The sequence below is a fragment of the Abramis brama genome, assembly GCF_963993115.1.
Source record: "Abramis brama genome assembly, chromosome: 14".
NCBI classification, from domain to species: Eukaryota; Metazoa; Chordata; class Actinopteri; order Cypriniformes; family Leuciscidae; genus Abramis; species Abramis brama.
This window is the reverse complement of record NC_139976.1, coordinates 31,239,819-31,253,112: the sequence shown is the minus strand read 5'-3', so window position 1 is coordinate 31,253,112 and position 13,294 is coordinate 31,239,819. Positions and strand designations below refer to the sequence as shown.

At 38.2% G+C, this 13,294-nt stretch overlaps 1 protein-coding gene across 3 annotated transcripts in view; it reads right to left on the bottom strand.

Moving 5' to 3' along the window:
- Positions 1-13,294, bottom strand: part of jmjd1cb (jumonji domain containing 1Cb) — a 126,963-nt gene that overhangs the window by 90,435 nt on the left and 23,234 nt on the right. The window lies entirely within an intron of this gene.

The following is a 13,294-nucleotide window of genomic DNA, read 5'->3' as shown; positions in this document are numbered from 1 at the left end:
AATAAAACAGACGCTGAAACTCAAAACAATTGTTTAATAATTCCCTGTGAAGAACTACACCACCCGTAATCCTGTGGAGAGATTCACCAATCAGAGAAGTCACTGTTACCATGGAAACAAAACCAGCTCAGCAGATGGACATTGCCAATCACGTTTAGAGTGTTAATACTCAATATATTGACAAATTTACCCAAAAGTAGGGCTGAGCAGTATGACAATATATAACGTGGTGGTGATAAAAGTGTCTATCGATAGTGTGTGTTGACCCAGTTTGTTTGCTGGTTCTCATGGCTGTAATACGCTGTGTTTTCCGCCAACTGGCAACCTGGGGTGTCGAAATACTATTGGGTAAATTGGCAACTAAACAAAAACACACATTCCGACACGGAACACACATTTCAAAGTAAAATAACTGGCTGTTGTGTTGTTTTTCAGAGAAACGAGTATGTGAACTTAGCATGTTTCCTAAATATCTGCAAACATATTATGGTATTTTATGCTTTAGTACAGTGAAAAAATTACATGCAGCGCCTTTAAAGTTATTGACATTTAGAGCAATAAAGAAACATGAATAAGAAAGAAAATAAAAGTGAGAAAATAAAGAGTGGGACACACGTGATGTTAACAAAAACTTAAGCACAATAAGCTTAAAAAAATAACTCAATATGGTACCCGTCCTGACTGACACACCAGGAGTGTGCACACAGTAAGCCGCCTCAATTTCAAATTCAGGACTCTTTCACGGCTTATTGCACTTGAACGATATATTGGATCCTTGCATTAAGTCTTAAAGTGACAACAGCCTAATATACTGTTGTATAGGAAAGTTAAACGTATTAAAAATGTGCATCTTTAAACGTTTTTATATTAAAGATCAAATAACAAAAAGAGCTATATTGTATACGGTTATCGTGATAAAAAATTATTCATGTAAAGACATAAGATTTTGGTCATATCGCCCACCCCTAGTCAGTAGTTTTGTGGTTGTCATTGTGGTAACGAAATACACAATGCTTTATGGGATGGGACGAGATGTTCATTCCCTCGTATAAGAATAACAGAAGTTAAACCCATTCTTCTGTGAAACATGACAAGAACATAAAAAGACATTTTGAGAAAAGTCTCAGGGTTTTTCTGGCAGTCAATGGTCACCAAAATGGTTAGGTTATCAAAATATCTTTTTCATATTTTCCACAGCAGAATGAAAGTCATACAGGATTGGAATGACATGAGGGTAAATACATGACAGATTTTTTTTTTTTTTTACTTTTGGGTGAACTAACCCTTTGAGCAAACAGTCTTGTCTAATCTTTTTCCTCTTTTTTGCTTTAAATAAACTGCTTATTGATTCTATACTGAGAAAATAAACGGGAAAAAGACTTCCAGAACCAAAGGCCACTAAAACAAGTGGGTGTTCCCTGTTGTTTTCTAGCTATGGCCCCAGGTGTGAGAGCTCAGACTGAACTGGCTCTGTTTCCTGCATGTCCTTTCCTAAGAATAAACGCCAGGGAACACGATTAAATGGATATGAACAGAGAAAGAATAAGACCAACAGAGAGAACTGGGGAGGGGGAGTATTTGTGAGTCTTGGAAACTAAAGGAATGTGTGTGTGACTGTGTGTGTGTGTGTGTGTGTGTGTGTGTGTGTGTGTGTGTGTGTGTGTGTGTGTGTGTGTGTGTGTACACTAATGCAACTCACATGAGCACGCGTGAGAGAAAGCAGCGCTCATGTGCTAGGCTTCAGCTTAAGGAAGGGGATTTCCACAGGCCCCTAATAAAGCCATCAATCCCTGTCTCCCTCTGATGACCTCAGCACTGATTAACCCCTACACCTCCATACGCGTATTTCTGCAGGCCATTTCTGTGTTCCTCACACGAATAATAGGTGAGATACTCCTCCTAGCCAAATTTAATCTGATTTACTCGAGCTGACTGAGCTGTGAAATAGAATCTCCATCACACCATTAAAAGTTTCTTTTATCATTAAAGAAAAAAACACAAAGAGAGAGAAGCAATCAGCAAACCATCCAAAATCAGCACAAAGCTTTAGTAAGCTCTTTTGTGCCTGCCCACTTTTTCAGTTCCGAAAATATTTTTCCCATTAAATTTCCCATAGGGATTTTATAAATATCTTCATTACAGAGTTATAAGCCATGAACCAAGCCAACCAGCCATGTAATTCACAACATTACAAATGTTGATTTGAAGCAAAAAAGTATTTGAAAATCAGATCAAAGACAAAAGGTACAAGAATGTGTGCTAAAGTAGATCTCTGAGCTTGTGCGAGTGAAAAGATGGGGCTAATTTGCATATTCATAGATCTGCGTATACTAACTGAATCAAGGGTGTAGAAAAATATTTAAGCTATTTTAAAACATGAAGAACTTTTTTTTCACAGGAAAAAAACTTTTTAAATATGTAACTTTGGTGATTATTGAACATGATTGACTACAGCGTGACTTTAAACTGATTAAAAAAGTGTAGGGAAACTGGCCCGATCATTTGCAGTGCTTCATGGGAGCGATATGATTGTTGCAATTCTCCGATTGGTTTAGGTTTCTCAGGAGAATCATTGGCAATGCAGTTTTTTCACCAGGAATTCCACTGTTAAACACGATTTTAAAAAATAAGTTGAAAATGCAGGCTGATGGTTTCAACAAAAGCATATACCATCAATTAACAACCTTGTAGCTCACAGTAAGCCTGGCTTTAATGGTTTATAAGTTTTTGTTCAAATTCAATACCCCTAGTCTATACAGTGCGGGAGCCACGTTCAATAATTACGGCTCATAATATTGCAACAAAACCGATTCTTTCTGTAACAGAAATAATCACTATTACTACTGCTCAGACTGTATTAAACTCATCCTGCATGTTGCAGGTGTGCGGTTACTAGCAAACAGTTATTCATACCAACTCTGATGCAGACACACTCTTCTAGGCAACCCGACCTAGGCTGATCAAGCCTCTGATCAAGTACTTCATAGAGATCATACTCAAAAAGAGCCATTTCTACCTCAGCAAATACTGAGTAAAACTAGAAAAAATTACACTAATACATACATTTCCATGACTTGACCAGGCCTGAGAAAATAGTAATACTTATAATAACAATACACTTTTATTAGGGGAGGGTGATATACCGGTAGACACGATTTAATTTACACAGTAAAGACTATGCATTGTTGTTGATTTTTTTTTATTATTACTGTATACATTTTATGTAGTATTTCTTATTTTTAGTGCTTGAAGTTTTTCAGGCAGGTCAATTTCATTTATCACTGTTGACTTCAGTAAGTTTGAGAGTTTTTTTTAATGATATTGAAAAATGGTGATAAGAATTATATTTCAATGGTTTAAAAATAAATAATTGATATTATAACCTTATTTAAAGCAAAAATAACTATATTGTGATATTTATCGTTATCGTGAAACAAAAGTACTCATATCGTGACATAAGGTTTTGGTCATATCGCCCAGCCCTAACTTTTATAACACTAATAATACACTAAATATTTCCAGGTTTTCAAGGATCATTTGAACCCTGCCTTGCAAACAGCATGCAATCAACCTGATCACATAGTAATCCATTCAATCCTAGAAACCACTCAAAATACCTTAGCAACTGCACAGAGATGCCTTGGAAACCACCCAAAACACCCTCGCACCATTCACATTATTGTAACTTGTAGTTAGGATTATTATAAATGAAGTTAAGATCATCACATCACGTTCTGACGTCTGGAGTGTTATTGAAAGTAAAGCTCTGTGACTCTGTGTGTGTGTGTGTGTGTGTGTGTGTGTGTGTGTGTGTGTGTGTGTGTGTGTGTGTGTGTGTGTGTGTGTGTGTGTGTGTGCGTGTGTGTGTGTGCGTGTGCGTGTGTGTGTGGGCTGGTCTGTGGGTGGTCAGAGGAGAGCGAGTGACAGGGAAGGGCACCTGCGTACACACACACACACACACACACACACACACACACACACACACACACTCACACACAGAGGTCTGTTTGTATTGAGCTCCGACCGCCCGCTCAGCAGCGATATTAAAAACAATGCCGACAATCTGTGGTCGAAAGCATGCATGTGTGTTAGCGTGTGTGTGTTTACATCAGGGAGGTCCATTGCTGCAGCAAATCAGAAAAACGGTCTGCTTCCATTACAGCCGGCCTGACAGCCAATTTGACACTGAAACCAGATTAAAGTGGCCCATCATAATATTGAGAACATATCAAAAGGGCTTTGACACACATCTCACATTACGACCTCTAATTGCTATCATTAGTCGTTTTATTGCCACAGCTTCTGCGAGATGCTGGAAGACTATATCAGAATGTGTCAAATGGACAGCCACATTAAAACATGCCCCCACACCAATAAGATCGAGAAATACTGACACTAGAAGCACTAAACACAAGCATAAGCAGACTGTCAACATGAACAGCTCCTTTTGAGAACAGACATTCTGCTTAGCTACAGTCTTCGCATAAATCAGATATTACAACAAATTATGCAAGCAGGCTATGTTTCTCTGATGAGGGAAAAGACAAGCTTCATAAACAAGACATTCAGAAAATATGCTAACAGACTGGTCCAAAACCTCATAATCTATCATAGAGCACATCCAACATTTCAGGACTGAGTTTGAAGGAATGAATACTGTTTTTATGGAATAAAGGAGTCACTCCCACTACCCTGATTTTTTGATGGTTGTCATGGCAATATCGATAGCACCATCTTGGCATCTCATTACTGTAAACAAGAAACATGGATGGCAATAGTTAAACCCGTTAGGTGGGTGGTTGCTATTTTAGACCAAACTAACTTTAGCAAGCTAAGAGGAGTTACAGCATGGCTGTATTAATATTCATTATTATGCATTAATATTAAAGAATTTTAGAAAACGATGAAGTTTGTGTTTTGTTGTAGAGTTCACGACACACATTAATTCAAAAATACATTGAAAGTATCGTGCAAAAAGTGACTTGAATGCACATTTTCTAGGATGAACACACCACAAGCCAATTTGTTATTAAGTGATAAAACCATAACATAGAGAGAAAATCCTCTTTAGACTGAGTGCCTAGGCCAAAAACATTTTACAAAATAATAAAATGTTTGATATTCTGTCAGCGAAAGGAAACATTTTAGGTGCGTTCACGCCCATGTCTGAATTAGTCATTACAAGATTCTGACTTGTAAAAAGCGTTCACTTCCTTCTAGAACTCGTAATTAGAACTTGTCTGAGAACATGCGGAAACACGCATAATAGTGGTGGTTTCAGCACTAAAATGTAGTTATCTCTTAGCTAATATTTTTGTTTAATAATTCCTATATTTGACTATTGGTAATGTCTATATATTATAACCAAGTACGACATGATGTAAATAAGTGATTTATAAGAACAAAATAAATGAAGGCAACATTCTGTTATAATGTATTAACCTATAATTATTATCATAACTTATTTAAACTGTTTAATTATGTTTCATATAGTTAAATAAAATTTTAGTAGTTTTGCTATGGTTGGTACTAAAAACCGTGACATTTTACTGGTATTGGTACCAACTGCTGAAATTTTGATAACCTGACAACACTAGTCTTAATGATGTAAGAAAAATGGGGGAAAAACAAAAAGAATTACAAATTGCTAGCACAAATTTTAATTATTATCTAATAATTAACTAACTTTACATTTATTAATAAGGCATTGGCATAGTAACTGTTACTCATTGTACTGGTTTTGTCTATTATACAGATTAGAGGTGTAATGATACATCGTTATATCGAGATATCACAATATAACAATGCAACGATATGTGTCGTTGATGTGAACATGTTTAACTGCAGTGTGTATGTGTCCATACAGTGTCAATCATTCGCCAATATAATGAGGATCTCCAGGACGGACAGGACTTGTCTTTAAGACAATTCGTTAAAAAGTCAGATTTACTGTTTTCGGGACTACTATTGGAAGCTACATGTGGAAATTAATGAGCAAAATTGAATAGGGTTTGTTAGAGTCACTGTGTGAATCAGAGGGAGAGAAAGAAAGAGAAAGAAAGACAGAAGAATTTCTGCCGAATCCAATTAAATACTTTTTGCTGCACCTCTGGAACAGTGTCATTCCCAAAAGGCATTACTCCTCTGGCCTGGCAATGAGACACACCAATTAACTCTGTCTCTCTCTCTCTCACACACACACAAATCTGTGTTCTCAACGTGACTGCAGCTGCTAGTGCCATTAAAGCCGAATAAAAGAGCAAGACCACACCGCTTTGCCTTTGGTCCCAACACAGCCATCATTTAACAAACAATTAATACAACTAATGACACCAGCTTCCCTTTGAGCGCTGGCAAAGGTCATTCATTTGTTGCTTCGATCATGAATGCTGTCTGAAAGTGATCGTTTCCTAGCATGTTGAGCAGGTTAGTATGTTGTGTGCATGGCAACTAGACTGGGATGCGAGCTTCTGGTGTACATGTGGTGCATACAAATGACAAGCACGTCAAACCACAGGAGATAAGGAGCGGTTTCATGGTCAGTGGGAAACAGCTTGTCGTCGTTCTCCATTATTAGCAGAATACAGGCAAAATGTTATCATACAACTACGATCCAGAAGAACAGATCAACAGAATTGTGAAATAAACAGTGAGAAGAATGCGGTTGTTGCTGGCTGCAGTGCAAACCCATTGTGTCTGAGCCGTTCCTGCTTGGCGGAGGCAGCGCTGGCGAGGTTGGCGGTGGACAGGTCGCTATGCTGTACACCGACGCTGCATATAAACTAGTGCAGTTCAGTCAGCCGAGCCAATGGGCTTTAAAACACAGGTCTTATTACGCTAATAATCCTCCACGAAACTGATCCATGCGTTTCTACACACACCGCTCTCCAATATCAGCCATTAAAAAGCAACGGCGGATAAACAACACGGCTAACTTTGAGAGTTAAGAGTTAGAAGAATGCAAGATTGGACATTAGGATATTAGCCTAATACACACAACGTTATTACCATCTCCTTGCAATGAATTACAGTATTCCATTCTTATAATTTGGATAAAAATATCAGCTAAATTAATAAAATGTAGATGTAGGTACAACTCTATCATTTCAGGGTAATATGCTGCCAGTAGAGTTAAAATTTAAATACTGTCATAATGTATTAATTCATGTTGTTCCAGACTTTCTTCAGCAGATAAAACACAAGCCTCGTTTCCACCGCAGGAACTTCCCCAGGAACTAGGGACTTTGGGGGCTCGATGGTGTTTTTAGCCCCCAATGGCTCCTTCCAGGCAGCTAACCCTAACCCTAACCTCAACCTTAAACCTACCCATCCCCTCGCTGCCTGAAAGGCGCCGTTGGGGGCTAAAAACACCAAACACCACTTTGGGGTGGTACTCTGTGTTTCGACCGCAGGGACCAGTGTCTAAATGAAGTTCTGGGTAAGAATGTCCCCCTCAGGAAGTCCTGCTCGCGAGGTAGTACTTTTTCAAAGTTCAGGAACTTTTGGGGGTGGGACTTAGGCGCTGAACATGCTGATTGGTTGGATTCACGCAGCATTTTATTTCAACAACCATTTTTAAAAGTCTGTTGCGGTGCGTGCATTAAGAGTTGTTTGCTATTCGAATCAACAATTGAGTTAAAAAAATACAACAGATGGACCGACGACGAGGTTCAGGCTGCATTAATCTTATATGCGGAGGACGAAATCCAGCGGGAACTAGAAAGTCAAGTGCAGTCCGACGTCACTGGATTAATTTGCCTAATCTTCATGGTACTTTAGACTGCGATAGAAACGCAAAAAAATGTTCCGGGTAATTTCAGTGGAAAAGTGGCTAGCCTATATTTTAAAGAATGTTTCAACTGATTTTAACAATCTAAAGCCCGGGACACACCAAGCCGACAATCGGCTGCGGGCAACGTCGGGCCATTTTTGAGTGTCAGCCGACTTAGTTTTTTCGGTGTGTTCCGCACAGTCAGACACCGTCTGGTTTTTTTGGGCCGATTCAGAGTACTCTGATTGGCTGTTCAGCTCAGTGAATGAGTCAGAGCACAAGAATAATAGCAAAACAGCGAGCAAGGAAGTCAAAACTGTAGATAGAAGGCTGTTCTAATTTTACGTCATCTTACCCGAGTGTTCCTGGGCAAATATTGTAATATTAACAGGAGCGGAGAGGAATAAAGAAAGTGTTTAGCAGGATTGATATTCAAAACGGTAAGCACGCACTGCTTTGTTAGCGGTTTGCGTATCTGCAGCCTGCAGCGTCGGTTTCCCTTTAATATAAACGAATATATCTGCAGAAATAGACAGTAACTTGTCTCATTTACACGCAGGCGTAGAACATGCATGCTAGTTGACAGTCGGCTGTAGTTCTCTCTGTGTGTTCATGAGCAGCTTTTTTGCCTCGACGCGAGGCGACAACACATTCAGCTTTCATCACTAGTTCTTTGCCGTCGGTTTGGTGTGTCTCAACCCTAAGTCAGTACAGTAGCGTTCAAAACAGTATTGGACACCTTTGACCTTTATTTCTAAAAAAAATACAAATATATTTTAAAAAATAAACACTGACAACAAAATATCATCCTTTGTGTTCCACAGAAGAATGAAATCTTGTAGGGTATAAAATAAGTATAAAATAAAAAAGTTTGTCTGACCAGTAGTCCATTTTCTGCATTTGTAGTTGATGCATTAAGCCGACTGCACACTTACTTTACACTGCATAAGAGAATGTTTCAACTCTACTGATGAAGTGGGGGGAAACTGCAAGGGTTTTGTGAAAGTAACCCTTCGTCTTTCAACTAAAAGTTGAGAAATTGTAAACTTTTAATCCATTTGTGCTCTATTTAAATCCATCACCTTTAAAACCGATCTTGCTATCCATTAATCATCAGAGTGTCTTCAGAAATCATTACTGTGAAAGGCTAGATTCATTGTGCCAATGTCACTGATGAACTTGGAAGACAAAAACACTCCAGTGAATTTCGACCATGATGGAGAGAAGCAGACGTGCTAAAGATATCTCATAGCATTTCATTAATATAATCCATTCGATCCGATTTAGCATATGCCTACAGTAGCAGAAGAGTCAGAAGGCCATGTCTGAGAAATTAGAGATACATCTGTAAAGACACAGTCTTGTAATGAGAGTTGCAGCACACTATTTATCCTGATAATAAAAATCAATGAGAAGACGGTACTCAGAAGAAGGATTGTCTTACACCGTTCAACCCAGCCTCCTGGCACTTCACTGCTGGAGAGGTCTTAAATCGGAGCGCATAATGCCGCAAAAGAGCACCATGACAAAGCCGCCTGAGTGTTTGAGAAACAATATCCTCCTTGAAGGTAAGTGAAGGCACAATTTAAATAGGCGCATGGAAGCTTAAATGAAGCTCTTAAAGCAATGAGGAAGTCTTAATCACGTTCGAGATACTCAAAGACACAGAGGTCATCATGAAGCAAACAGATGTAGTGATTCTGCCAAAAACAAAACAAAAATAAATAGGAAAAAAATGAAACCTTTCTTCCACCATCTTCACATTGGATTAAGAAAAAGGGGTGTTAAAAGCATTTCTGAATGACATGTCTGGCACAGAGTCTGAAGAAATGCTTTGCGACAGCTTCAAGAAGCATCCATTTAGCATCAAGGTCAGACATGTCAGCCCATCTCTGAGAGAGAGAGAAACACAGCCATGAGTTGCTAGTGTTAGAGCTGGTAAACCCCTGGGGAAGATCTCCACAAAAAAAACTTGGATTCTGTAGCTTTGATGCTCAAACTAGAGTGTAAAAGGAGCTTCTGTTATTATAAAATCTCACTGATTCCCTTGATTCCACTGATGTAAGCCTTGATTCATTACAGTTCTGTAAGTCTGTTTTCATGCGAGTCTTGCATAATCTAATGTAGAAACCAAACATGCACAGCGAATATCCGGGATCCAGTGTGAATAATAAACAAAAATATCACCCCCAAATGCAGCAGACATGGCCCAAAAACACTCACCAGAAATGGTTAATACATAGTTTAAGTTGAATTGGTCTGATTCTTACTGAAGCAGCAACACAAACAATTTAAAACAATTTTTTTTTTTTTTTTGTAGGGTCTGTGCTAACTTGAGATCAGTAAAAATGATTCATGTTTTTTCTTGGTATCTCTGTTCTTGTGTTTTTGTATTCACAGCCATTACTTTGCCCCGCTGATGGTCATAAATGTGGTGGATGAGCTGAAAGGTCACGTGACTGAATCAGATTAATATAGTACACTTTTTTTGTCACTAGAAGTACATGTGGAAAACAAATGTGCAATATTCCACACATTAAGCCACCAGTATGAAAAACAACACCCTTTTCTGATTTACATGACAGGTGCAAAGACTGACTCATCTCATTGGCTATGATACTGTCAGTGACACAATTACCTGTAGAAATAAGCAAGAAAAAACATCAGTTAATCAATTCTATTATCATAGGGGCTAAAATGATGTATAATAACATAAAAAAAGATTACAAAACAGTTTCATTGCCAGTAAGGAATATTTATATCCATAAATTCTTAATGTACCAACAACGGCAGGTGTAAAAAATAAACACAATAAGTTAAGCCTGGAAGGCTCTAGTTTTTTTTAAGGCAAAAACTGGAGCCTGTCAGCAGAGCACGTCATTTATTTAAATATTGCATTATTTACACATCATCTGTCAACAAAACAAAACAGCTCACCAAGGGTGCCGTTTATTGGTTTGATATTCCAATGAACAAAGTGCTCTAAAAATAGCCGCCTGTATATCCAGATGAGATGCTGCTGAAATCTAGGGCACTCTCAGCATAACATGGGAAATTACTTTCCTCCTCCACCAGGATGCTTTTGTTTTGGTTTGGCCACAAGACGAAAAGCATATTCTTAATGTAAAACTGACTCTTCAAAACAGGTTGTGCACTGCATGTAATGCATAGTCTACTTCCTCTGGATCAAAGCGAGTGAGTTAGATAGCGCTCCTTCCACAGGAAGGTGGTCATTATTCTGACCAGCTGATAAGAGCCAAACGTAAACTAACTGGCCACACAAGCTCATCTCATTACAGTACATGCCTTCACAAGGCAACAGTGCTAGGGAAAATCTCAAAAGTATTCACTAATCTGTTGTTCATTTAAGGCCTGTGATAATTTGAGATCTTCTAAATATCTAAAAGTAATAAAATATGTTCAATATGACATTTGTAGTTTCTAACTTTTTTCTCACATTTTGTTTCTTTGTCCAAAACTATGAAGTCAGTTTTGGTATAAAAGCATGTGTATTATGCATAAGGATGCAACAAACAAATAATTCACTGGAATCCAGTCAAGCAAGCTTGAGCATGGCATGGGCAGGACTCATCAGCTGTACTGGATTACGCTATTCATGGGCCTTCCCCATACACCAATTTAGACAGCTCTTCAGGAATAACTTGTTTGAGGCTAACTGAAAACCTGTTTCCTACCAGATTTGGACAAAATTCATACATTAAGAAGTGGCATGAGCTGAAATTGGAATGACAGGAAGAGAAATTTACTGAATTACTACATTTCAAAGATATTCAACAATTTTGTAGAGATTTTATTTTTATTTCAGAGTTTTTATTTCTAATTGGTTTGATTTAATATAGCGTCATACAGTCTATAAAATAGGTGATTTATTATTAATGATATGTATATACATTTCATTACATTTAATAAAATAGCTAACAAACAAAAACACTTATTTGTTCGGATAATTATAACACAATATTCTACAGATTAAATCATATAGTGTTTCTGGAAATAGCCAGTGTATTGTGTCTATAAATACTAAAACGCCACCTACAGCAGTAACTTTAATTGCATCATCTTTACATCATCAATTTAAATTCAGGAACTGAAGGCATTCTCAAATTAGTTTGCTAGCAATTCAGTTTTTTTTTTTTTTTTGCTTAAAAAAACAGCAACACAGTACAGTGGATCTCAGCTCATGTTGAGTCTGACATTACAGAAAATAATGATTTGGTGTTCAATAAGAGAGTCAGCTGCTATTCAGTAATCACTCTGACTGATTCAGACCGATAATTTGTACGTTTGATTCAGACTTGTTTGAGAATAGTTTTGAATAACTCATTAAAAACATCTAAAAACAACAACTTATTTGTTGTTGCACACAACCAGAATGGACAATTCAAAAGAGAGTTAGGTTATTTGTGTTCACACTTGTAGTTCGGTTCACTTGGTTCGTTTGGTCTGGACCCCCCCCCCCCCCCCCCCCTATTTTGAGACGGAACTTGCCGAACATCCAAAAAAATGAAGAGATAAATGCGCTCGTTGTGTGTGCATAGTTTTTATGCTCAAATAGCACTAAAAAAGCTTATTTTTCAGGCTAGACGAGCCAATGCGCATGTGCAGTCTTAAGCATGAGTATTCTGCCATATTGCGCATTACAGTTTCTCTTATTCATAAGTAATAGGATTGCACAGTCTTTGCATATCTATAGTCTTTGGTAGCAGTCAGTCTTTCTGTATCACCACATACAATTTAGACTACAAGCCCAAAACTCAATTGCTGTAAAGCTGTAGATCTGGCAACCGGGCAGCATCGCTGGTGAATAATAGAGTTAGACACACAACAGAATGTTAGGTTGTTGACATGCAGAAATATCTCAGCCGTCGGTTGACTGGAAGGACCTAGAGAGAGAGAGAGAGTATTTACTAAGAGGAAATGACTGTTATCTAGGCGAGACTTGTGTGATCACCATTATTTTCTAATCACCATATGGAAGCGCAGCACCAGGACAACACCCCATGAAGCAGTCTGTTTACCTTCACTGAGCTAAACCGCTATACCACATCAAAGCTGATCCATTTTATGAAATGCTCCCATAAAGTAAAGTCAAGAAAGCAGTCAAATGACTGAAAATGAAATATAAGATGATGTTTAGAGCCTCAAAAGAGGGGAAAGGTCTATCTAAACTGACTTTCCTTCATATTGAAACATGTATATGGCATATGACATTCAAGGCATGTTTCCATATTCCTATTTCCATTGGTGTCCATTTTTTTCACATGCTCTTTCATTTATAACACTTTATGGTTACTGACGATTTATGGCTGTACTAGGCAGGATATTAATCACGGTTTTGGCCACTGGGGAAGTGGCGCTCATTCAAGTCAGTTCAAGCGAAGCTGCAATCACCTTTCCCTAATAACCTTGACCCTAGCGCACACACACATGTAGCCTAGGTGTTTTTACGACAGGTCCACTCTCTCATATGAAGACATCTTTTCTGCACAGCCCTGAGCAAGT